Source organism: Ursus americanus, chromosome 7 (assembly GCF_024610735.1).
Source record: "Ursus americanus isolate L20-20 chromosome 7, mUrsAme1.1.p, whole genome shotgun sequence".
Classification (NCBI taxonomy): Eukaryota; Metazoa; Chordata; class Mammalia; order Carnivora; family Ursidae; genus Ursus; species Ursus americanus.
Genome location: NC_142133.1, coordinates 17,182,801 through 17,208,909, shown reverse-complemented (window position 1 = coordinate 17,208,909; position 26,109 = coordinate 17,182,801). Strand labels below are relative to the sequence as shown.

Here is a 26,109-nt window from a genome sequence, read left to right as displayed (position 1 = left end):
AATTACTGTCCCCTACAAGGTCCTTCTAGGTGGACTAAGAATCAAATTGACATGAGACAGATTAACAGAAGATAAAATTTAGTAGTGTACGTGCAGGGAATCCACACAGATGTGGATATTCCAAAGACAGTCAAGCAAAATGGGGCGCCTAGGTGGCTCAGTTGGTTAAGTGTCTGCCTTCAGCTCAGGTCATGATCCCAGGGTCCTAGAATCGAGTCCTGCATCAGGCTCCCTGCTCAGTGGGGAGCCAGCTTCTCCCTCTCTCCGCCCTGCACGCGTGCTCTCTCTCTCTCTCTCTCAAATAAATAAATAATTTTTTTTAAAAAAGTCAAGCAAAATGAGGTATGTATGTCATCCTGAACTGAGGAGAAGGAGTAGGGATCTAGGACTTCAGAGGAAAGGAATGCAATTTACAGGAAGATGAAAAAGAGTAAATGTTTGGTAAACAAATGTTTGCTGAGCCATCCAGAGACAATAGCACCAAGAGAGGACTTGTATCCAACAGGCATTGGTAGGTTCCTCCCTGTCTACCACACCTATTTCATATCATAATGTAGTTATTTATGGTGATAACTCTCTTCCTGGAGCAAGTGCTCTATCTAAATTCTTTTTAGGCAGTTGATGGGGAGATAAAGAGCTTTAACTGAACCTGCTAGGTTTTTATTGCTTTTCAACTCAAAGTAGTCTTCATGCCAAAGCGACCCACCTTGGGGACAGCTTGCCATTGGCTTCTATAGTACAAAGTAGCCATCATTAACATTGGGAATTTTCCAGGGAAAAATAGGCAAATATTGAATAATGCTCCAGGGCATTCCTGAAAAAGGAATGGTGAAGTATTGGATTACTTTAGGTTTGCTTTAGGGGAAAGAGATGGGCAAAAGCTTTGGTGTTCCTTGGGAGAACTAAAATACACTCAGACCTTGGTCAAATCAAAGAATGCCTCAGAGACAGAGCAGGGACTGGACTGGGTCCCCTCAATCCTGACCCTAAAATCCAGCATTCTTGGGCTGCCTCCAGAAAGAAAAGGCTCAAACTCTATGCCTCTTGAGTAGCACACCTTGCAGGAACGCGGAGGGAGGGTGCTTACTGAAAGAAGATGCTTAGTACAAAGACTGGTGAAGACTGGACCAAACCAGTCTGTGCCAAGATGGATCCCAGAGCTGACCTTTCACCAACTTTCCCTCTCATTATATTACTAAAAGTTACACCCCGGAGTGGAGATTTAGCATGCTAATTAGACATGCAACACATGAGGAAGCATGAACTTTAAGTGTGCAGGTGCTAATAAATCCCTGCCTCTACATGCTTAGATGGTGCTTCCACCTAAGTGTCTTTTAAGAACTCTCCCTGACCTCTGGTCTGAGAATCAGCCTGAGAATTCTTTCCTCTGTGCTGCCTCCCTTGTGCTGAGCAAAAGCCCCAGTGAAGTCAGACTTGGACTCGAACTATACAGTACTGGTTCTCCTGGTTCTCAGGCCTTTGGACTGGGACTGGAACTATACCATTCTCTCTATACACTATGTACTGTGTACTGTATATATACCACACCAGTATACGGTATATAGTGGTATACGGTATACTACACCATCTCTGCGGGCTGCAGGTCATGGGACTTCTCACCCTCCATAATCTCATGAGCCAACTCGTTTAATAAATCTCTTTATCTATTAAAAAAAAAGTCTTTCCTGGAACTTCCACTGGCCTTCTTGTCAATTTCTATTGCTTAGAGAGCCCAAGGGCCCAGGTGGGTAACACCTTCTGTCCTTAGATTCGGTATCCACTAGTTGGGAATTTGGGATCTTTTGACTTTTCCTTTGTGCTATGAGAATAAGTTTTATTAAACAATTGACTAAAAGGAGAAGTTTTCTGAAGGAAATAATAAAAGTATTTTAGAGAATGAACTCTTCACAGAAACAGTTGATATGCCAATCGAAATAAATGCCATTTACCTATGAATTGTTCCCCCAAGGTCCTTCCCTTGAAATGTTTTATTAGGTTTAAATGTAGTTATTCTAAGTGCTCACAATTAATTATGTTGCATCTCTATGGCTATGTTTATAATTCATACCTGTCCCCCTGTCCCCCAACAAGCAGTTCAAAAAGCAGGATTTTACCAAGAGCTAAGGAATGAGACCGTGTGCCACAGAGCCCATACTGAAGAAAACCTTGATCCTTGCTCAGGAAGAAAGGGGCTGGTGGCAGCACTAAAAAGCTTTCAGTAGGAAGGAAGCAAATGACTTGGGTAAAGTATTTAGATAGTCTGTCAAATAACAAACCAGAGGAAATTGTGGGGTGGGTCAGGAAAAAGGTTCGCTGAAAAGACCTTCAGAGTCTATGTAAACAACCTAATAGGAGTGAGTGTGCTTGGGTTTGGGTTCCCGGGAGCTGGATGCCCTTTGAATGTGAGAAAATGGACTGTTGAAAAATTTTAAAAACCAAGGAGATCCATGCTTTTGAAAGCTTCTGGCCATTTTGTAATCTTTAAACCTTGCAGAGAAGGTTGTTCACAGAAAAAGGGAATGCAGGAATCTGCAGCAGGTTTACTCTGAAACTGGCCATGAGAATGGAGACATATTCACATGAGTCTAGCTGCAGAATGGGCTGCACGGAGAGTCTACCAGTAAATACTGTTATCTTGATCTAAAAGAGTATTGCATTACAAGTTCTTTCAAAAAGCATTTGCTTCAGTTCAACTTGAAAGTGTACCTGTTGGTGCCTTTATTTATTATTTTTTTTTTAGATTTTATTTCTTTATTTGACAGAGAGAGAGATTGAGCACAAGTAGGGGGAGCATCAGGCAGAGGGAGAGGGAGAAGCAGGCTCCCCGCCCAGCAGGGAGCCCGATGCAGCTCAATGCCGAGCTCAATGCAGGGCTCTATGCGGGGCTCAACCCCAGGACCCCAGGATCATGACCTGAGCCGAAGGCAGACGCCTAACAACCGAGCCACCCAGGCACCGCTGTTGGCACCTTTAAATAGAGGTTTTATTAAGAGGTGAAGTCAAGAGGCTCAGGGCCTGGGGCCAGCCTGGGGGCACTAGGAGTCTTCCTCCTCTGGACTAGCAGAAGCTGACTGAAGAATTTAAAAAATTAAAGATTACATTTGCAAAACACATATAAATTTATTTAAAATGTAGGTAGTTCAATCTAAGGAAATACAGTTTTAAAATTTAAAAAAAAAAGGTGAAGTCAAAACAAAAACCATTGTAATTGTTGTAGCTAGGTGCATGCTTTGCTCATAGTGAATGTGCACATTGGCATTCAGTACCAGGCCCTGTGCCAAGGAGGTGGGGCAGAGGACAGACTGAGGGAAACCAGGACACTTGCTTGTTAAAATGTTTACTCAAGAAATAAATGTAATAAATAAATCAGGGGAAGGAGAGACAGAAAAGGGTTCCTTCTGTTTTTCCTTACTGCCCAGGTCCAGGAGTCGCCACTCATTTCTGTTATGGAAACAACTATTGATAATACTAGAAATTAACTTAATTATGTTCATTGCATTTAAAAAATAGTTAAAATGTGTGCTTTTCCGTTTGGGATGCTTTATTTTGGCCCTGACGTGTTATTGTTACCAATCAGCTTGCTTGTTCATAAACGTCTCTTCTCCTGCTCTACTGGAATCTCCTCAGGGGATAAATTTTCAACCTCACAACCCTCAAGATGCTTTGCTTTTTTTTCCATTCCCTGTAAATCAGCCACAGATATCTTTGGACAGTGCTCTGATGTGGCCAGTCCTGGAGGCATTGTTTTAATATTAGAAGTTGCTGGAAGGTAGCCAAAGTCCCAACTAGCAAAAATAAGCCAGTATTTGGAATGGGCACTTAGACATTATTCTTGATACTTTTGAACTCTTGAACCACTTACAAGGAATTATAATGAAAATGTGAAGGTAACCACGTTTGCAGAGGAGTATGCCGTGATGTAGATGAAAAGAAGGCCTTCTTTGTTTATTGCCCCACCACCATTGCTTATGACATCTGCTAACAGATGCCAGAAACCTGGACATCGGCAACCCCATGCTTTTAGAAAGCATTCTATTAACACCACTGTCTCTGGAACATGAAGGAAATAATTGCATTTCCAAAACAGCCCATGAATAAATACAATCATGCACTCTTTTCACTGCTTGAATCATTTTCAACTTGGAAATAGAGATAATGAATGCCGGTAGGGGAATTACACCCAGTGTTCTGAAACGGTGTAAATCACATCAGGCACAAATCTGAAGGGTATGAATGGCTTTCAGAACCTCCAGCTGATGATGGTGGAGGAAGCCAGGGCCTTATGGAAGCCCAAAGACAGTTTTATCAGGTAAATCGAATTGGTAGAAGAGTTCATTATAGCAGTAAATATTGCTCAGAACACTGACTCGTAGTAGCCATGCTGGATGGTACTTCATGGCTCTCACCCATGCCCAGCAAATAGGGCTGTTGGTTCTTTCATTAAGAATGACAGTAATTTGATTTTCTCCCTCTGTAGGTAGATTGATTATTTAAACTACAATATTTGAAGGAGAACTGATAAAGCCAGCAAGCCCTTTCAGTATTTCCTTTTTAATTTCCCTTGGCTGCAAAGCTCCTTGCGCCCCAGTACTGCCACCTGATTATTTTGGTAGGAGCTTCACGCTTGCTTCAAGTTTGATCCCTTCAGCCTTGCTGTTCCTTTAATGCATTGTGAGTCATCTGAGAGCACCCTTCTCACATCACTCCCCCAACAGGAAACTGTAGGACCATTGCCTGTTGCAGGGGTTTTCAAAGTCTGGTCCCTGAAGGAGAGGTATCAATGTCACCTGGAACTCCTTAAAAATGCAAATTCTTTGTCTTTATCTTAGACTTACCAAACAAGAAACTATGAAGATGATGAAGATGGGCCCCAGCCTTCTGTGGTTTAACAAGCCCTTTACGTTATTCTGATTCATGCTAAGGGTTAAGAACCAGTGGCCTTTTGGATCAAGTGGAATCTCTTTTTCTATCCTTCTCTTCCAGTCATCTATTCTGGCTTACCAGTTCAGTTCTGCTGCTATTTAGTAAGCACCTATTCTGCGTTGGGGATTTACATTTGCTCTCTGGCTAACTTGAAACCTAACTTGTCAAACTTAGTAGTGCACAGTGAAAGGGATTCAGAACAGTTTTCCCCAAAATGTGCCACTTTGGCAGACGGACTGTTTCGAGCTGAAGGCAATCAAGACACTGCAGGTCAAGAGAAATTTTGCCCCTTCCTAACTACCTAAAGAATCTAAATTGGGTGTCTTTTCCAGAATCAGAGTTATTGCCAGAAATAAATTTTATCTGATTGACCCATTTCTATGGCAGGACAAACATCTAATTACCAAACATCTGCTGTTTTTATTGCCCAGTGAATAGCTCTCCTCCCCTTTGAAGCCCCAGGCCCCTATCCTATTCTTAGGTCATTATGGCATATATACCTCATTTTACCATTCTGTTTTTGAACCGCTCATGTACGTGGGGTTCCCATATGTATGAAATTAAGTTAGTTTTTCTCTGTTAACCTTTCTCATGTCAATTTAATTCTTAGAGCAGCTAGAAGAATCTTGGAAGGCTAGAGAAAAAATTCTCCTCTCCAACAACTAAGTTTTTTAATTTATTGGCAATATCAAGGAATAAGGTGTTTCATGTATATGAAAGAAAATCCCATATGACCAAGACATATTCTTTTATATGCCAAAATGTTAAAAAACTGGTAAAGATTTTTGCATGAAGTATTCCTATATTAATTATCTTTTGCTGGGTAACAAATTATTCTACACATTAGAGGCTTAAAACAACAAACATTTATTATCTTATAGTTTCTGTAAATCAGGAATCTGGGTACAGCTTAGCTGAGTGCCTTGGTCCTCAGGCTCTTACAAGGTCCCATTCAAGGTGTCAGCAGGGCTGTTGACTTCCATGTTCACTCGCAGGTTATTGGCAGGATTCAGTTCCTTGTGGTTTGGCCTGAGGGCCTCAGTTCCTCACTGGATGTTGGCCAGAGGCCTCCCTCAGTTCCTTGCTTCTTGCCACAAGCAGCTCACAACATGGCAACAGGCTTCCCTGAGAACAAGCAACAAGGGAGAACAAGAGTGGGCAAGCAAGACAGAAGCCACAGTCTTTCTGTAATCTGATCATGGATGTGACATCCCATCATCTTTGCTGTATTCCATTAGTTAGAAGCAAGTCACTAGGTCCACTTGGCTCATTCTTAAAGTACTTGGACTCTTCCCTATGTGTCTATACCAAATCCTATACTCTAAGTTTGTTGTTGTTGTTTACTAGAAAACATGATTTTGAATTCTCTGCCATTCATTCCTTATTTTTTAAAACTCCCATAGGGACTGTATTATCGCAGGTCTGTGGATTAGCATTTGAAAAACACCAATCCAGAGCTATGGTTCTTGAAACTTCAGTGTCTATAAGAATTACCTGGGAAACTGTTAACAGTGTATATTCCCAGCCTTCCACCCAAGAAATTCTGGTTTAGAAGGACTGGGTGGCGAACTGATGGCTTCTTGAGCACCACTTTACATCTTCACATCTTTCTCCAGCCACTACCATGAGACCAGTTCAGTGGTTTCCACAGTTTCAAGCAGGTGTGACCTTATGGCACCGTGCACTGGGCCTTTGTATCTGTACCTCTCACTTGTTCCAGAGCTCCTCTGAACATCAGGGTGAGGGATGCCCAAAGGAAACACTCATCATTTACCCACAGCATTTTACTTGATGTACTCTCATGTATTCAACATAGCTGACTTTTTATTTGGATAGTGAATTTTTATAAACATTTCTCACAGATTTTATACACATATTTGAATTGTTAGAATTCAGATGGTAAAGGACACCCACAATTGTGGAACCGTCCAATAATCCCAGGGACTTCTGCATCCTTGCATCCCCTTAGATTTTGTTTTCTTCCTCTTTTCTTCAAACATGACCTCTTAGCTATGAATTTCATCATTGGTTTTGTTTGTTTATAAGTCTTCCTAAATCTTGTGTGGAAGGAAGAAAATAGAAAATCACTTCAGATACATGGAGTGCTTTCATATTTGCTTAAACCAAGCTCTGGAGTTGATATTACAGGTGGACTTAACTTCAGTAAATAATAAAAGTAGGACTTAACCAAACAGATTCCTGAGAGGAAGGGTTTGAAGAAGGGACTTAGAGATCATTTGTACGCCACATAGTATTTGCTATATAAGAAGATTCGTGTCAAAATTTTCTTTTAGTAATGATTTTCCTGGTAAATGTTTGTTTCACAGATGTTCAGAATCATATTTCTTAGTAAAGCTTGGTATATCCCTCTGATAGAGACACCTAGTTCTCTAGCCAATATTCCTCTGAACTCTGCTCTTTATTAACATAATCCTGATTTTGTCTAGTGTAGCCATGTGCCCAGCTGAAAAAAATTTAGGGGTGGTCCAGTTCCTGCTAATGAGTTGTAAGTGAGAATTGGTAGGCAAAGCTTCTGGGAAGCTTTGAAAGGAGGCAAAGTAAGCTGGCAGTTACATTTTACCCTTTGACCTTCATCTTCTTTCTGCACGCAACACCGTACAGTATTACAGGAGGAGTTTCCATCTGCCATCTTGTAACCATGAAACAACCAGCATGAGAAAGAAAGCCTATGGTGAAAATGACTAAGACCAGCCTGACCTGAAAGCACTGTGATGCCACACTAGCTTTAGAGCAACTGGATTTGGACTTCCTGATTCAGGAGAAAAATAAACCCCGTATTTTTAAGCCACTACTCTTTGATAGTTCTGACTGTTACGTGTGGCCAAACCTATTTCCTAAGATAATCCCCTAAATCCTTTTATTTGAGATTTTCTAAAGATTCTCTTTCAGATTTTCTATGGTGAAAGTACTTCTTTCTATTTTTAAGAAGTACGAATTTATCTTCAGATATATCTTATATTAAATTAATTCAGTAAGAAAAGAAAATAATTTACTACAAAAATGACCTCGTATTTTATAATTTTCAAGTGGAAGCAAACCTTAGGGATCACCTAGTTACTGAATATTTTATCACTACCTGAAAAAATTGTCTTGTTTATAAGCTTACTTCCCTGTTTATTACATGTCTCCCTTATTGAATAGAGCACCACAAAGAAAGGGGCATTGTCATGTTCTTCACTGTATCATCATAAAACATAAAACAATGCCTGACACACAATATGTATGTGATAAATGTTTAGTCAGTGAATAAATGTAGTTATCTAACTTCATCTAATGAGGAAGTGGAATCTCAGAGAGACCATTGTTTGTCCAGCACCACAAATCTATTCAATCATTTGTGACCTATAGAAATAGTTATTTCAGGGGCGCCTGGGTGGCACAGCGGTTAAGCGTCTGCCTTCGGCTCAGGGCGTGATCCCAGCGTCGTGGGATCGAGCCCCACATCAGGCTCCTCTGCTATGAGCCTGCTTCTTCCTCTCCCACTCCCCCTGCTTGTGTTCCCTCCTCACTGGCTGTCTCTATCTCTGTCAAATAAATAAATAAATAAAATCTTTAAAAAAAAAGAAAAGAAATAGTTATTTCAGGTGGTTCAATCTAAAAGGGGGTGGAATTGAGATAAGAATTGAAGTCTTCTTTTCTTTGCAATGTACTGACCACTGGTTGTGATGCAAATTGCAAAATTATTCTTTATTAAAAAAATAGTTTGCCATACATTATAGCTTGTACTCCTGTATATTTAAAATATGACCCAGTTAATAAAAATATCATTATACTTAACTTGCCAGGAAAACAGAGGAAAGGAAATTAAAATTACTTGAAGAGTTAAATATTTAATATGTGTCATTACACTTAAGTCTCACAGAAGTCCCATTTCACAGATGATAAAACTGAGCATCAGTGAAGCTAAGTAGGCTTGCCTGGAGTTTCTCAGCTATGAAGTGATGAAATGGATCTGAGGCTGGGCCTGTGCCCTTCCTAGTGGACCAAATGCTATTTTACTGACTATACTCTATAAAGCACTTGCTAAATGTAAAGTATTAAATTCCCTCCATCTTCCATTTAATTGACCTCATCAACCTCAGAAGCATAGTGATATTTATATCTAACAAAGAATATTTCTATTACCTTAAAATGGATCCACATTTTTAACTGCAGACAGCTGCTTTTGGTTAGACAATTTTCAGTTAGAATGCAAAACACTATAAGGCAGGACATTTGACATTTTTTCCCTACAATTCTTGTTCATGCATCTAATCTACAGTTTCTTGACCACATGAAATTTGTACAGTCTGTACACTTGGGTTAGCTATCTAGTGGTTTAGGGGGAAAAAAAGAGAAGTGTGAATTCAGAAAAACAGCTGCTCCTAAATGGAATGATATCAGACAGTCTCAAAATAAGCTTGGTCCAAGATTGCTTATTCTCCTATGAATTGGTTGGTACTTCTTGAAACTTCCTCACTTTGCAGTGATTATATTAAATCACCTCTCTATTTCTGTAAGATTAGGCTATCAGTGGTTTTAAACCTATTTGTAGAAATCACGCCTCTTCTTCAGATGGAATCTTATGTGGAACATTAATATGTAAATCAGGTAAGGGGAAAAAAACTGGGCAGGGCTGAAATGGGAGCCCAGAGGCACATCAGCTGGGCTCCAGTTTGGGCCTAGAGAGGAGGCTGTGGATGCCCTCGGCAGATTCCTCATGTCAGACCATCTTTAAGGTCCCTTGCAAGTCGAATATTCTATGAACCAATGGCTCTGTTGGGTATGTGTTGGTTATCTTATTGCCATGAAAACCAGTTGTATTCAACAGGGGGAAAATAACAGTAACTGTCTTTCTCTGGGAACATCTGGTCTGGAAATTAGAACATTTTAGTTCTAATCCCAGCTCTGCCACTATTTAGGTCTGTTACCTTGGATGCTGTTTGCCCATCTATGAAAGGAGGATAAAACATTCCCTACCTACTTTATTTTTAAATACATTTTCTTGCAAGGTTGAAAATTCCCTTTGACAAAAATAAAATTAGAACAATTGTAAAGTTTCACCTTCAGGAAGATGTATGATAAAAGGCGTGGATGTTGACTTTTCATTTCAAAGTCACAAACAGTAACTACCTCTGTTAATAATTATAATAAAATTAAAAGCTTGAAATAGAAGTCCTGTTAGTGCCTTGATATAGGGGCAGGTATTCATTTTCATTTTTGCATAGTTATAAAATCTTTTCCAGGAGAAAGTGGAACAATTCCTTTGTTTAAAAAAAAAAACAACAAATCTTGTTTTTACAGGGTTGATATGTTTTATCAAATTAATACATGATGCTTATTAAAATACATAAACAAAAAATAAAGTCCACCATTTGAACCTATGACAAATGACATTTGTTGAAGATCTTTCAAGGCATTCAATATGCAACTAAGATGTAGACAAAAAAATTGTAGGTAGGTAGATAAATAAATATAAGTTGAGTGACAAAGAGTTCAGTAGACAAAAATGGAAATCATATTCTACATGCTATTTTAACACAGAAAATAACTTTGTACTTTCATTTAGTGAAGGTAAAGGAAATTGAAGTGGAACTGTACAAATAGCTGAACTTTAGATAAATGTTTCTTCACTATGAAAGTTATTAGTTCCTAATTTTGTTTAAGATTTATTTATTTATTTGAGAGAGAGACAGAATGAGATCATGGGGGCAGGGAGGCAGTCGTGGAGAGAGGCAGAGGGACAGAGAGAAACCCAAGCAGACTCCCCACTGAGCATGGAGCCTAATGCAGGGCTTGATCTCATGACCCTGAGATCATGACCCGAACCAAAATCAAGAGTCAGACACTTAACCAACTGAGCCACCTAGGTATCCCCCTAATTCTTTTAAAAAACTTGTGAAAAACACTAAGAGGTCAGAATCATTATATAAGGTTTTTTTAAAAATTCCATTTTAGACCGTATCTATGCATCCCATGTAACGCAAGAGGAGAAAATCAGCACATTCACTCTTCTACCATACTTTTGATTTTGTATTATCATTTACTTTCTGTCTGGTAGTCACAGTTTCCACAGTTATTTAATTTCCACAGTTATTTATATTTAAGTGAATTAAAATTTCATCATTAATTCTTTTACAATGCCTTCCATATTCCCTATTCATATATTATTTTGATTTAATTTTTGTTGGCTGAGTTTCATCATCTAATTTTCTTCCCAAAGTTGAGAAGTCCTGTCCCTTTTCTTTATATCTGAAGGACAGTTGCCTGCCATAATCATTTAGCATTAGGTTTTGCTAAATATAAAGAATGTTTCTCCCCCAACACACATACACATGAAGTATTTTAACACAGAAGTTTATTGCTTTTTCACATAATAGAAGTCCAGACCAGGCATGATGTCTACACGAATTCATCAGGGACCTGCTCACTGTTCTACCATTTCTTAAAGAATGGTCCTTGTCCTCATGGTCCAAAAAGGCTGCTTGAGTGTCAGCCATCATATCCATATTTCAGGCAGCAAAATGAAGGAATGAATCAAGAAGGATAGAGCCCTACCCTTAAGGAGACTTCTTTGAAGTGGCATACAACATTTCTACTTATATTTCATTAGAAAAACATCAACTACATGGATGTGGGATATATAGTCTTTTAGCTGATTGTAATTGCCTCAGAATCTGGGTTCTTTGTGTTAAGAAGGAAGACAATGGGGGCTCCTGGGTGGCTCAGTCATTAAGCATCTGCCTTCAGCTCAGGGTGTGATCCCAGAGTCCTGGGATCCAGCCCCGCATCGGGCTCCCTGCTCTGCTGGGAGCCTGCTTCTTCCTCTCCCACTCTCCCTGCTTGTGTTCCCTCTCTTGCTGGCTGTCTCTCTCTCTCTGTCAAATAAACAAATAAAATCTTAAAAAAAAAAAAAAAGAAGGAAGACAATGAATGTGGAGAAATAACCAGCAGCCTTTGCCTGCCACACCTGGATATGGAGTTTGGAGTCACACTTTCGTGTTCTCATAACTGTGTAGTCATACACCACTATCTTCAAGCATTTGAGTATTACTGCAGAGATTTCGGAAGTCAACCTAATTCTTTCTTCCTTTTTAGTAACCTGCCTTTTCTATTTGGATTCTCATATAATTAGTTCTTTATACTTGAACTTTTGTCTCTGCAGGTATATCTTGGGTTCATCTTTCTATAACATTTTCCCCCAAATATTGATGTATCTTTTTGATCTGCAGATTAAGTCTTTATTTAGGAAACATGTCTTCCATTATATCTTTAAATATCATTTTTATCACATCTCTATTTTCCAAGAGTTGAATCTCCCTTTTATACTTCTCTATATCATTTTTATATTTTTGTTCTTTTATTCTGTCTTTCTCTCTAGCCTATTCCTAATGTCTTGAGATGCTTTAATCATACTTTATCCCTATTTTTCATTGTTTCTAATGTAGCATTCACTTCAGAGATGTTTTTATTTTCTCTTCTTTTACTCTACCAATCTGCTTTTATACTCTATTTTTTTTAACTCAAGTAATATTCTTTGAGATATATTTTTAGAGCAATCAGTTATGTTTAATACATTTTATTCTTATGATAATTTATGCATTTGTTTATTTGATTAGTTGTTTTTATGGGTTTATTTTTTTAAAGATTTATTTATTTATTTATTTGAGAGAGAGAGCGTGAATGGGGGAGGGAGAGGGAGAGAAGCCTGATGTGGAGTTCTATCTCACTAACCTGAGATCATAACCTGAGCTGAAATCAAGAGTCAGATACTTAAACAACTGAGCCACCCAGGTGCCCCTGGCTAGCTATTTTTAAACATAATAAACACCTGAAAATCCAACATGAAAACTAGCTCCTTGACAATAATCTTTCTCTAATACATGTTTTCCTCGTTGCATCCCAATGCCTTCTGCCTCCAAGGTAAGCATCATCTTGAATCCTGTGTTTATCATTCCTTTGATTTCTTTTTATACTATGTTACTATATCAATATATATTACTTAAAACCATCAACAAAACAAAAGGCAACCTACTGAATGGGAGGAAATGTTTGCAAATGATATCACTGATAAAAGGTTAATATACAAAATCTATAAAGAATTCACACAGCTCAATATTAAAAAACCACAAATAATCCTATTAAAAAATGGGCAGTGGAACTGAATAGACGTTTCACCAAAACGACATACAGACGGCCAACAGACACAAGAAAAGATGCTCAGCATCACTAATCATCAGGGAAATGCAAATCCAAACCACAGTGAGATAGCATCTCACACTTGTCAGGATGACTAGTATCAAAAAGGCAGGAAATAACAAGTGTTGGCAAGGATGTGGAGAAAAGGGAACCCTTGTGCACTGTTGGTGGGAATGCAAACAGGTGCAGCCACTGCGAAAATAGTATGGAGTTTCCTAGAAAAATTAAAAATAAAACTACCATACAATCCAGCAATTCCACTTCTGGGTAATTCAATTTCTGAGTATTTATATAGAAAACAAAAACACTAATTTGAAAAGACATATGATCCTGCATGTTCAATGTAGCATTATTTACAATAGTCAACATATAGAAGCAACCTAAATGTTTATCCATGGATGAATGGATAAAGAAGACGCGGTATACACACACACACACACACACACACACACACACACACACACACGATGGAATATTACTCAGCCATAAGTAAAAACGAAATCTTGCCATTTGCAACAAAATGGATGGGCCTAGAGGGTATTAGGCTAAGTGAAATAAGGTGGGCAGAGAAAGACAAATACTGTATGATTTCATTTACATGTGAGATCTAAAAAACAAAACAAATGCGCAAACAGAACAAATCAGAACCAGACTCTTAGATATAGAGAACAATCTGGTAGTTGCGAGGGGAGGAGGATGGAACAGGGAAAGGGGATTAAAAGGTGCAAACTCCAGTCATAAAGTAAGTAAGACATGTAGATGCAATGTACAGCAAGGGAATATAGTTAATAATATTGTAACAACTTTGTATGGTGACAGATGGTAGCTAGATTTAGTGTGGTGATCACTTTGTAAATGCTGAATCACTATGTTGTACACCTGAAACAATAATATTGTCTGTCAACTAGACTTCAGTTAAAAAACAAAAACAAAGGGATGCCTGGGTGGCTCAGTGGGTTAAGTATTTGCCTTCAGCTCAGGTCATGATCCTGGGGTCCTTTGGATCAAGTACCACATTGGGCTCCTTGCTCGGTGGGGAGCCTGTTTCTCCCTCTGCCTGCCTCTCCCCCTGCTTGTGTGCTCTTTCTCTCTCTCTGACAAATAAATAAAATCTTAAAAAAAAAAAAACCCAAAACAGGGGCGCCTGGGTGGCACAGCGGTTAAGCGTCTGCCTTCGGCTCAAGGTGTGATCCTGGCGTTATGGGATCGAGTCCCACATCAGGCTCCTCCACTATGAGCCTGCTTCTTCCTCTCCCACTCCCCCTGCTTGTGTTCGCTCTCTCACTGGCTGTCTCTATCTCTGTCCAATAAATAAATAAAATCTTAAAAAAAAAAAAACAAAAACCCAAAACAAAAACAACACACGCACCAAACATGTGTTCCTTAAAAGGATTATATATGTGATTATATATATATATATATATATATATATATATATATATATATATATATATATATATATATATATACACACACATATAATTACATTTATTCTTTATGTTGATTGTTTTTTACTTTATTAATACAATACCATGCTGAATATAAGAGACTTACTTTTTAATTTATATTATATTGCTATTTTTTATCTACATCATGGTGTGTTCATCTGTTTTGGCTACCATATAATATTCCATGGCATGAATATATCACAATTTATTTATCTAATTTCCTATTTATGGGCATTTTAATTATTTCTAGGTTATTGTTTTGTGAACAATATTTCAATAAACATTCTTCCACATGTATTTTGTCATTAGGTCCAAGAGTTTCTTGGCGTTAATGCCTAGGAGTGAAATTGTTGAGTTGTCCAAAATAGAATTCATTACGTCATCCTCTAAATCAGCCTCCTCTCTACCTCCTTATTCCTGTTTAGTAACATCCCAGTCACCAGAAACTTTGACTCCCCAGTCCTCCTTTGTTCCCTGTATCCAACTGATTGCCAAGCCTAGAAAGCTCTTGCCTTCCCATGATATTTCTCATCTCTCCTGTTCAAGCCTCATTAATTCTCCCCTTTACCCCCTATTCCTAAACATCATGGTCAATCAATTCCAATCACATCCTTTCCCTGTTCCCATCCTTCAGTGGCTTCCTGTTGTCTGTGAGATTAAGTGGACCCATAATCCAGCAAAGTCCTCCATAATAAGACTCCAGTCTACCTCTTCAGCCTTAATGTTTCTCTCTTTTGGTAGCAGAGAATGTTTGAGTTGCAAGGGACCTTAGGGATGATCTGGTCCGAACTGCTTGCCTACAGATGAGGAAACCGAGGCCCAGAGAGGAAAAAGGCTTTTATCAAGGTCACATATGTGATCCATTTAAACAATCTTATGGCTATTGCAGGCACTTCAGGAAGAAGGCAGAGAGAGGCTTGTGATCTACCAGCTTGAGTTAAGGACAGTGGAGTGGAATAGTTATAGACAGCGAGAAAGCATGAATCTACCATGTCAAAAAAATATTGAGGCTCTTGGACTGGTAGAAAAGAACCATAAAGAATGGACCCTTGTGTTACTATTTGAGCACAGCAATTGCTGCACTATATTAAGATACAATTATTGTTTGAGACTGAAAGGGTGAAGCTGTGCTCTTGAAGATAGTCCATCAATAGTGTCCAGACTCTATCCCCAGATAAAGACAGCAAAAATTTTTAGGCATAAGTACTTGGATTCTTGTTTCCTATTCCTCAAATATCTAAAACTGAAGAGTGACATTATACAGCCCACTACTCACTCATTGATTATATGTCCTATATCCTCTCTTTGCCTGGGATAATAATAATACCTACCTCATAAAGTTAATGTGAGGACTGAATGAGATAATCTAGGTAAAGCAGTAGCAAATGGAAAGCACTCAGCAAATACTATTGATTATTATTTCACAAGCGAGACTGACAGATGCGGAGGGGGTTTTGGGGGAGGGGGAAAAAGAGAGAGATTTCAAGTTCATCCCTACCACTCAAACCTCTTATCTAGGGCCCCTCCATCTGCTCTTTGAAAGACCTGCTTGTCAGGCACAATTACTATTGATGCTTTGTGGAATAGGACAGGTCTTGAGCACCTTGGGATTGAGCTGATGTTAGAATGATTCAAAATTTAGAACGTATGTAAATATATAACATAATATACTATATAAGTCTTTTAAATAAGTATCTCTATATATGTATGTCTTTTAAATTTTTTTGTTTCTGTTTTCCTTTTGGCCTCCTTTAGTAATTAATAAAGCCTGTCCATTTCATGCTAAGGTGATCTTTTTTGTTTATTCACCTTGAGTCAGAGTGCTAAGAGGCAGCTGCAGGCTAATGGAAGAGAACTCCTGTCACCTTGAAAATAAAGGTGAAAGTCATGGAGAGAGCCATCCTACTACTCTTGGGAGCTTTGCTGTCTTTCCTGGAGAGTATCCTTCCAGTACTAAAACCTGGAATTCCAGACAAGTTCTAACCAGAAAAAAAAGGTTGGCCTTTTGGAACTGGAATGATTCATGATAAAAATTTTTTAAAAAGCAAGTTAGGGAAGATTATGGAGAAAGATAAAAGCAAGGGTTGTCATCTTTTAACTGTCAATCAGTTAAAATTAGTAAATATTTATTGTGAGTCCACTGTGTGCTAATCTAATGGTAGATATGATCCTTGCCCTCAAAGTCAAACATCCAAGTGAAAAGGTCAATATGTACATGAGTGGAATGGAAAAACAAGTTAAAAAAACAAGACGTGTCATAAAACAACATGCCAAATGAAGGGAACGGAGAATAAGTGGTTCTGTAGATGCAACACGGACAGAGAGCTCACTGAGCTAAGTGCACTTGCATTATGAAGAAGGAAGGACTGGCGCAAGATATTTTTAAAAATGTAAACATTAGGTAGTAGAAAGGAAGAAGAAATGGCCAGAGTGGACGTGAAGTATAGGAGTATGTAAGGTATTTAACAGGGGCAGTGAGAAGATCTTTCTGGCTTGGATCACGAGTTCCTTCAGGTGACTGGCCCGGATGGAGGACTTTGAATGCCAGGGTGAGGAGCTCGACTTCACCCTGTGGAACATGAGATACTCTTTAAAATGTTTGAGGCAGGCAGTGAAATAGTGAGACTTTTGAGGATGGCTGGACACTAGGGAGACAGGTTAAGACACTTTGGTAGAAAAACCTCAACAATTCAACAGTACATGAGTCTTGGGGAGATTTCTAAATGTGTCAGATGTTCAGGAAATTCAGATTTTTTTTTTAATGCTAACTGCTGACTTGCATCAGGGAGAAAGGAGAGAAAAGAGCAGGTAGAATTTTATCTAATTCAGAAGACAGTTATTTTGCTAGCATTTACTTGCACTGCTGACATATTGGGGCCAACTGTGGCAGAGGCCACTTCCCTGGAAAAAGTGGTACGTAGTTCTCAGTTCACAGATTGAATGTGGGAAGATAGACAACCTTCAAGATTGGAGACAACTAAAGCCCTCAAAGGGCTTCATGATGTTTCTTCCTCTTTTAAAATAAGTTTCTATTTCATTAAAAACAAAATCCCACTTGGCTAAAAATCTCTCTTTATACTAATATGACCAGGAAATTTCATATATAAAGAACTGGTTCCCTCCTTTTAGCTAGAAGTTTCTGTAGGCCCAACTTGTGTCAAGATTTTTTTTTTTTTAATTGAACACTTCATAGACAGTGGCCTCAGCTGATAAGGACACAGGCTATTCACTCTCAGAGATCAAAGTATTTCCAAGATTGCTAATGGTGATGGCATATGCTGGGAATGTTCTGTTACACTAAACAGGTCTAAAGGGGCCAAGTGTCTACTCTTGGTCATCAGAGTCAGATGGCAGATGGACATAGTCCAGGTTCCTGGAACTAGGGATGCTGAATTGAAAGCAAGGTGGCTCCATTGGGCAAGATTTGAGATCGAGGTAGAGGTCACTAAAATGAGGGGCACGGAGAGGACTTAGGAGCAGTATTCAGGTCTACTGGGACCTTAGTTCAGTGGTCTGTCCAGCAAGCTGCATATACACCCATTATGAGATTTAGAGCCTTCTGCCACTCTCTTGCCCTCTGCATGGCCACCTGTGATTGCTTACCTGAGTGAGCAGCTTTGAGCTCACTCCCATACCACACCTGCCCTTGGCAAAGAGTGGTATGGATGGGGCAGATGTTGCTTCAGAATCAGACTTATATCACAGGACTCTGATTGTTTGACCTGGCATATCCTTGATCAGTTCTAACCTCTGCCAGCTGTTATCCATTAACCTACTTGTTCTCCTATTTTTCTGACATCTGATAACTAAGGTCATATACTTGTACCAGCTTAAGACCAGCCAAACCTTTGCTCCATCGGTGTCCATCACCTGAATTAAACCTGCATCAATCTGATTACTTACTTTTCATGTGGTTGCAGGTAGTTGTGTTAACAGACCAAGTCCTTCCAGGCAGCGCTCCCATCTAACTTGTGATATGACTTTCAACCAGCAACCAGGTTATGAGGCCCCATGGGGCTTGATTTCCTTTGAGATAATAGTGCAGGCCTGGAGAGCTAGGCTGTGGGAATCAGATCTGACCAGTGGAGGGGAAGTGTCAGTGGAGAACAGATGCAGCTGCAGATGCTAGGAGCAAGTTCAGTCTAGAAAGTGTGTCCTGAGAGAACGGAGGTACTTCATGATTGGTGGGTACAGGAGGCATTCAGAAATTTAGACAGGTGGGCAGGCAGCTCAGGGGAGTGTGGAGTTGGTTAGCAGAGGCCCAGCGCATGACTCAGCTCAGGGGTGTGTATTGCTGATGGCAGCGGTTGCTTTGAAAGAGAAAGCAGAGCTTTAGTTCTGGAAGAACACATGGTCTGAACTTGTTCCTGACTGTTGCCCAACCAGAGGCTCAGTTACTGGCTCCCTTTCAAAATCTTCTTCAGTTCGCTCACCTTAGGGGACATCTTCCTTCTCTCAGCAGCTTCCTCCATCATCTCTGTCCTCTGCTGTCCACCCAAACCTAGGGCTCTGGTTTTGCTCCCTGCTCATTCCTTCAACTGACTGTTGCGTTTTTCTCTTGTCTCTGATGTCCAAGTCAAGAGTAAGGAAGGAGTTGTTGCCAGAATTGTGCATGTTTAGGTCAATCCTGGTTCCAGATACCCTGACCCAGTTCAGTAGCTGAGGCCCCTTGCACATCAGAAAGAAGAGGTTGGACACAATGGAACTACGTAGTTTACTGAGTCAGATGTGAGGTCATAGGGGTAGGGAGCTAGTTATTAGAGCTGAGGTACTGGGACAGGGTAGGCTAGATTTGAGAAACAGGGCAAAATTCTACCTGTTGGAACTGGGGCAACAAATCTCAAAGTACTTCTCAAATTTTTTCCTCCATACAGTTAGTGCTTATCAAATGTCCGTAAGCTTCAGAACCAGTGCGTGCACGCATTCTGCCTCAGTAGGTCTGGGGAAGGGATTACAGTCCAGGACTCTGCAATTTTTCTTATATATCTTTCAAAGAAATATTTGCTTTATGCATATTAAGCAAAAACGACATATGTATTTTCCCCTTTTCATTCACATGGTAGCATACCATACACACTGTTTTGAACCTTGGATTTTTTTTTTTTCACTTAACAATGTTTCTTTGGGAGTGTACCATACCAGTATATAAAGTTTTCTCATTCTTTTTAATGACTACATAGTATTCCGTTGTGAGGGCATATCGTAATTCATTTAACAATACGCTGCTAATGAACACGCTGGTTGTTTCTGATCCCTCTCAACTGTGAACGGTGTAGCAACAAGTACCATGTGCACATGTCATTTCCCACATAAGTGATTATATCTGGACACATTCTTAAAAGTGGAATTATTGGGCCAAATGGTAAGAGATTTTGTGATTTGGGTAGATATTGCCAAATTGCCCTTCACAGAAGTTCTATTGATTTATACTCCTACAAGCATGAGTACCATTTGTTCAGAAACTCTAGCCAACAAACTGTACTATCAAACTTTTTAACTTTGCCAATAGGATAGGTCAAAAAAGTATCTCGTTGCTGTTTAAATTTATAATTCTTTTACCGTGAGAGGAGGGTGAGCATACTTGAGTATGTTTGAGAGTCATTTGTATTTGTGTGTGTGTGAAGCTTGTTTCCTTTGACTCTTTTTCTACTGGATCTTTTGATCTTTATTTTACTCATTTGCAGGAACTCTTTATCTATGAGAGAAATCAAGCCTCTGGTTGGGATGTGAGCTGCAAATATTTTCCCCAGTTTGTCTTTTATCATTTGGCTTCCCTTTTGCTGGCTTCTGCAGCATAGCTTTTAATAAAAATGTAACTGTTATTGAATTCATTAATGTTTTATGCAAGGGGCCCATAGTGACTTCTGGATTTTATGTTATACTTAGGCCTTCCCCATTCTGACATTATGAAAAATTATCCCATACATTCTTATAGTATCTTTATATTTTAAAAATATATATTTAAATCGTTAATCCAGATAGGATTTATTCTAGAAAAGAGATGTAGAATTTGGCTGCAACTTATTTTTTTTTCAGATGGCTATGAAGTTTCCCCAGTACCTTTTATTGAATAATCTATTCCTTACTTTTACCATTGCCCAGATTTGAATTGCTCCTTTTATCATAGTCTAGATTTCATATGGATTTGGGTTCAACTCCAGACCTTCTCTTCTGTGACATGACTGTATCTGTCTCTTCATGCACCAATACCACACTGTTTTAATTATACTAGCTTTTTTATTTTTAAATATTTTATTTATGTGTCAGAGAGAGAGAGAGAGAGAGAGAGGAAGGCAGAGGGGGAAGCAGGCTCCCTGCTGAGCAAGGAGGCTGATGTGGGGCTCAATCCCAGGACACTGGGATCATGACCTGAGCCGAAGGCAGATGCTTAACCGATTGAGCCACCCAGGCGCCCTATACTAGCTTTATAAGGTAGTTCTAATACAGGTGATCCCTGGAGAGCACTTTGAGAAACACTGTCCTAGGGGTCAATACAGAACTAGCCCTGTGTAGAATAGGATTATAAATTGATTTCAACAATGAGGAGAGGAAGGCTACTAAAGAAGAGCATTTGGAAAAGATGAAGATTTCATAATTCAAGCTGTATTAATCTGTATCACAAATTTGAATGACTCTTATACCTTGACAGCAGCAAGAGATACATACAGATAATGGGTCATAACTTTCTTTGTGGATAATCTTGACTCTTACACAGACCAGAATCTATAGTTGAGGATTTGACTGTGGCAGTGGCTATGATATGTTACTGGCATGACTGATCAATTTTGACAATTTCAGAGAGAATATGGAGACGAGAAGACAGACTGCTCCTTTTGAAAATCTTCCTATTTTCCTATTAACAAATGTAACCTCACTTTGACTTTTTTAATAGGAATTTTTGTCAGTTGTTAGTTTTATTTGTATGACTCTTGAGTTAATTTAAGAGTACCTTTATGTGATACGTATTATTTATTCAGTCCACATGCATCGATTTATAGAATCATGGGCTACTATTGCAAGGGGCCCATAGATCAGAAAGTAGCCTTTTATATAAGGATTGTGCACATACATAATTAGTTCACTCGTTCGTTCAACGTATATGAATTGAGTTCTGATTATGTTGCCAAGACCTTTGATAAGTGCTGGGGATGCAGTAGGTAGCAAAGCCAGAAAAGAAAAAAAGAAAAAAAAAAGATGAATGCATATGAAAGAACTTGTATAAGTTTCCTAAGACTGCTGTCACAAAGTATCACAAACTGGGTGGCTTCAAAAAAACCACATTTATTCTCTCATCGTTCTGAAGGCTAGAAATCCAAAACCAACCTGCCAGCAGAGACATGCTCTCTCGGAAGACTCCAGGAAAATCCTTCCTTGCCTCTTTCTAGCTTCTAGTGGTTGTCTGCCATCCTTGGGGCTCCTTGGTTTATAGTTGCATCAGTCCAGTCTCTGCCTTCATCTCCAAATGACTGCCTTCTCTCTGTACGCGTCTGTGTCTGCTCACAGCCTTCTTTTAAGAACACCAGTGCCAAAAAAAAAAAAAAAAAAAAAAAAAAAAGGACACCAGTGCCCGCTCTAATCCAGTATGATCTCATCTTTACTTGGTTCTATCTACAAAGACTCTATTTCCAAATAAGGTCACATTCAGAGTTATCAAGAGTTAGGACTTCAACATATCTTTTTGGGGGCACAGTAACACTTATCAAAATGTAAGGCAGAAATAATATCTCTCTTGGGGCGCCTGGGTGGCTCAGTTGTTGAGCGTCTGCCTTCGGCTTAGGGCGTGATCCCGGCGTTATGGGATCGAGCCCCACGTCAGGCTCTTCCCCTGGGAGCCTGCTTCTTCCTCTCCCACTCCCCCTGCTTGTGTTCCCTCTCTCTCTGGCTCTCTCTCTCTCTCTGTGTCAAATAAATAAATAAAATCTTTAAAAAAAAAAAAAAGAAATAATATCTCTCTTAATCATCAAGTTAACCATCAAGTTACCTTAACCATCAAGTCAACTTTCTTTTTTTGAAGACTTTATTTATTTTGAGAGAGAGAGAACATGAGGAGGGGCGAGGGGCAGAGGAAGACAGAGAAGCAGACTCCTAGCTGAGCAGGGAGCCCAATGCAGGGCTCGATCCCAGGACCCCAGGATCATGACCTGAGCCAAAGGCAAATGCTTAACCGACTGAGCCACCCAGGTGCCCCTCAAGTTAGCTTTAAAACATAATTTAAAAGCAGTTGCCTATTTAACTATTTAATTCAATCAAATGGGAATGGAGACAATGGGAATAAGAGATGGTGCAGGGCAGGAGTTGTAGGTTTGGGACACCCACAGGAGGGAGAAGCCCTCTGGAAGGGGAACAGGAATGGGCCAACAAGACATCTCTGCAGTTCCATGGAGGGTCTGTAGTCTGTCCTGGTTAAGGCAAACTACCCCTACTTTTGTGGAGGAGACATTAACCTGTACTGCTTTTTCCCTTGGAAGAGGTAGTAGAAACCAAAATACACCCTCCCTGACTGCCCTATTCCACTGAGACTGCAGAAAAATAAGGTACTCGGCTTCTCCCCCTTCCTGCCCTTGGGAACCCTGGCCTCGGTCAACCTTCCTTAATGTGAGATCTGTTTCAGGCCAGGAACATGATTCTCAAAACATATTTCTATGTCTTTGGTTTCCTACCAGGCTGTCCCTTTTCCAGAGCCAATATTTTCATAAAGATGGCAAAGTGACTGTGGTTAGGATTCCATTTTATTGTATCTATTAGCATTATTTTTAAAAAGTGTAGTAACAGATTCAGAATCAAGAGCTCTAAGAGGAACCCATATTTTCCTACTGGTGACATGAATAACAGAAGTTCTGTCTGGCAGTACATGTAAAAACAATTTTAGTTGCTACATGGAGAGCTAGGCCTCGGTTAACAAGTAAATTTGTTTTCATTTGCCTTCAGCTGCACACAGCTGGTTTCTTCCCTCACCCCTACTGAGGGGCTCAATGTCCCCCTCCTGTCTTCCCCCCTCAGGCGGTAAAAACACACTCTCAAAAAGCATTTGATAATCTCACTCACACAGTTGTGTTAATGGCTGATAAATGGCAAAAGGAAGTTGGAGAATGTCGATGAAAGCACACTTGAGTAGGAATCCAAGGCCTGGCTTGTTTAGATTCTGTTGTACCCTAGTGTTGAGGGGAAATGCTCCCAGGCTTGGAGGCAGGAATGCCTAGGTTTTGCATCCCAGCTCCATCACTTATTGGCTGTATGATCAAAGACACTTAGTTAACGTAGGTGCTCCTAAATGTCCTTTTCTTGAAAGTGGATATTGTAGTACTTACTTTACCAGGTTATTTGTCAGGTAACACAGTACTAGACATACAGAAAGTCCCCGAAAGGATAATCATGGTAATTTGGTAATAGAAGAGGACTCAGGATGTTATACTCTTTAAGAGAGAATTCCTTTGCCTTTTGCCCAGCCAATTAGTGAGCGTTCGCTTCTTCTAACAAACATTAAGCATCATTGTGGTTCTGATGAGCAGTTCTATGGCTTTCCATAGAACTAGCTCATAACAAGCCTGCCTCTAGGCAGATTTAGGAAGGCAGCGATGCCCTGGGAGAAAGACAGGATGTGTCCCCTCTGGAATACTTTGCCAACCCCCAGCCAGGGAGCAGGCTCCATCTCTTTGACCAAATGCCACACTGCTGCTTCTCCAGGGCCTTCACCTATGTTTCAAGAGCCTTGGGCTTACTCAAGAGGCAGACAGAAACATGGGAACAGAAAAGAGGCAAGCAAACCACCTGGACTGTAATTTTCTTGTTTCTTCTCTCTTATCAGGTTCTCTCTTATCTCTGAAGATTCCATGTTTTCAAGGATTAAGTTAGTCCCTTGGAATTTGCTAGTCCCCATCTTCCATCCAGTCTCTCGCATGGTTCACTGGTATGCAATCATAACTACTTTTCAAGGTTATATGGTCATCTTTCATTAGATTGGAGTCCCCCAAGAAAGAGGACTATGTATCTCATTCATTCATTCCTTTGTTCATTCATTTATATATCACTCATCACTGTAAGATTAATAATAATGGTCAATATTGATTAAGCTCTTCCTATATACCAGATAACTTGCTAAGATTTTCCCGTATTATCTAATTTAATTATCCCAACAACTCTGTGATGTAGGTACTATTCATATTTCATTTTTTAAAAAAAGATGTATTTATTTATTTGAGGGAGGGAGAGAGAGAGCAGGAAGAGGAGCAGAGGGAGAGAGAATCCACAAGCAGTCTCCCCACTGAGCAGGGAGCCCAATGCCAGGCTTGATCCGAGGACCCTGAGATCATGACCTGAGCTCAAACCAAGAGCTGAATGCTCAACCAATTGAGCCAGCTAGGTACCCCTATATCTCATTTTTTTAAATGAGGAAATTGAGGTACAGATGTTACCTGCCCAGTCACATGGCTAGCAAGTGAGAGAATCTGGTTTCTACATTTTGCCCAAGTCGGTGCTAAGGAGATACTGAGTAGTATAAAAGGCACACCAATGATAGTTCTTGTCCTCCAGGAACTTAAAACTTAGATGGGTACATAAGACAAAGCAATTAAGAAGCCAGAGATGACAAAGTATGACTAAATATTTAAATAAATGTAACTGGACAAAGGAAATTAGCATGGGCTAGACCATTAAAATAAGAGCTCCTGAGCTCTAAGAGATGAAATCAATGCTTCCACAAAGGTACAGGATTCAGAACTCTGCGTGGTGGGGGAGTGGAGAGAGGAAGGCGGGATGTGTATGGGTGTGGCCTACCGCCAGAACAGAGTGCTGGGAAATACCGCCCAGGTTGATTGGGTGGGTTGGAGTGTTTGGGAAAGAAGTTTAGAGCATTCTCTCAAACAGGCCATGTAAAACTGTGCAACCTTTCTTAAGAAGAGTGTGGTACGATCAAAACTGTGCCTTAAGAGGATTAAGAAGTATCAAGGAGGAGAATAGGAATCCAAAAAGCTAGTTAGGACATTTATTGAGCAGTCTAGTAATGAAATAAAATTCCGAACTAAACTAATGACAGCATAAATGGCCAGGAAGAAAGAGAGTGAAAATGAGCAATTTCAAAGGAAGAGCTGATTGAACTTTGTGACTGATTAGCTATGAGTGATAAGGAAGAAGATGGAATTTAAAAATGACTTGTAGGGTTTGAACTGATGAGACAGGGAAATGATAGTAATAAAACCACAAAGTTAGGGAAGGAAGATGTATATACTTGTAGACATTTAAAATATAAGTACTGCAGATATCAGAATGAATGTTCAATTGGAGCAGGAAATGTGTGATTAGAGCATGGGAGAGGAATTAGGATTGTTAAAGTCAAGTTGCTATTACCTGAGGAATAAACATGCCAGTGTCAGCATGTGGATGGACAGAGGCTGGTCGTTAGTTTTCAAAACAATTCCCCATAAGTATCTTGCATTTCTGCACATCTTGTGAGCAAGGTACTAACTACCCTTCATTCAAAATATCTTTTCAAGGATGTTTGTATAACAAATAGCCTTGGAATGCACACTTGGTGCCTCCATCT

At 39.7% G+C, this 26,109-nt stretch overlaps 2 long non-coding RNA genes across 2 annotated transcripts in view; one reads left to right on the top strand and one right to left on the bottom strand.

The window, feature by feature from the left end:
- Positions 1-26,109, top strand: part of LOC148109634 (uncharacterized) — a 112,286-nt gene that overhangs the window by 56,708 nt on the left and 29,469 nt on the right. The gene's annotated exons all lie outside the window — the stretch shown is intronic.
- On the bottom strand, positions 5,767-22,032 carry LOC148109635 (uncharacterized). Its single transcript, XR_015725173.1, has 2 exons — positions 21,894-22,032; positions 5,767-6,048 (listed from the first exon to the last, which is right to left on the bottom strand). It is a non-coding gene; the product is annotated as an uncharacterized LOC148109635 (long non-coding RNA).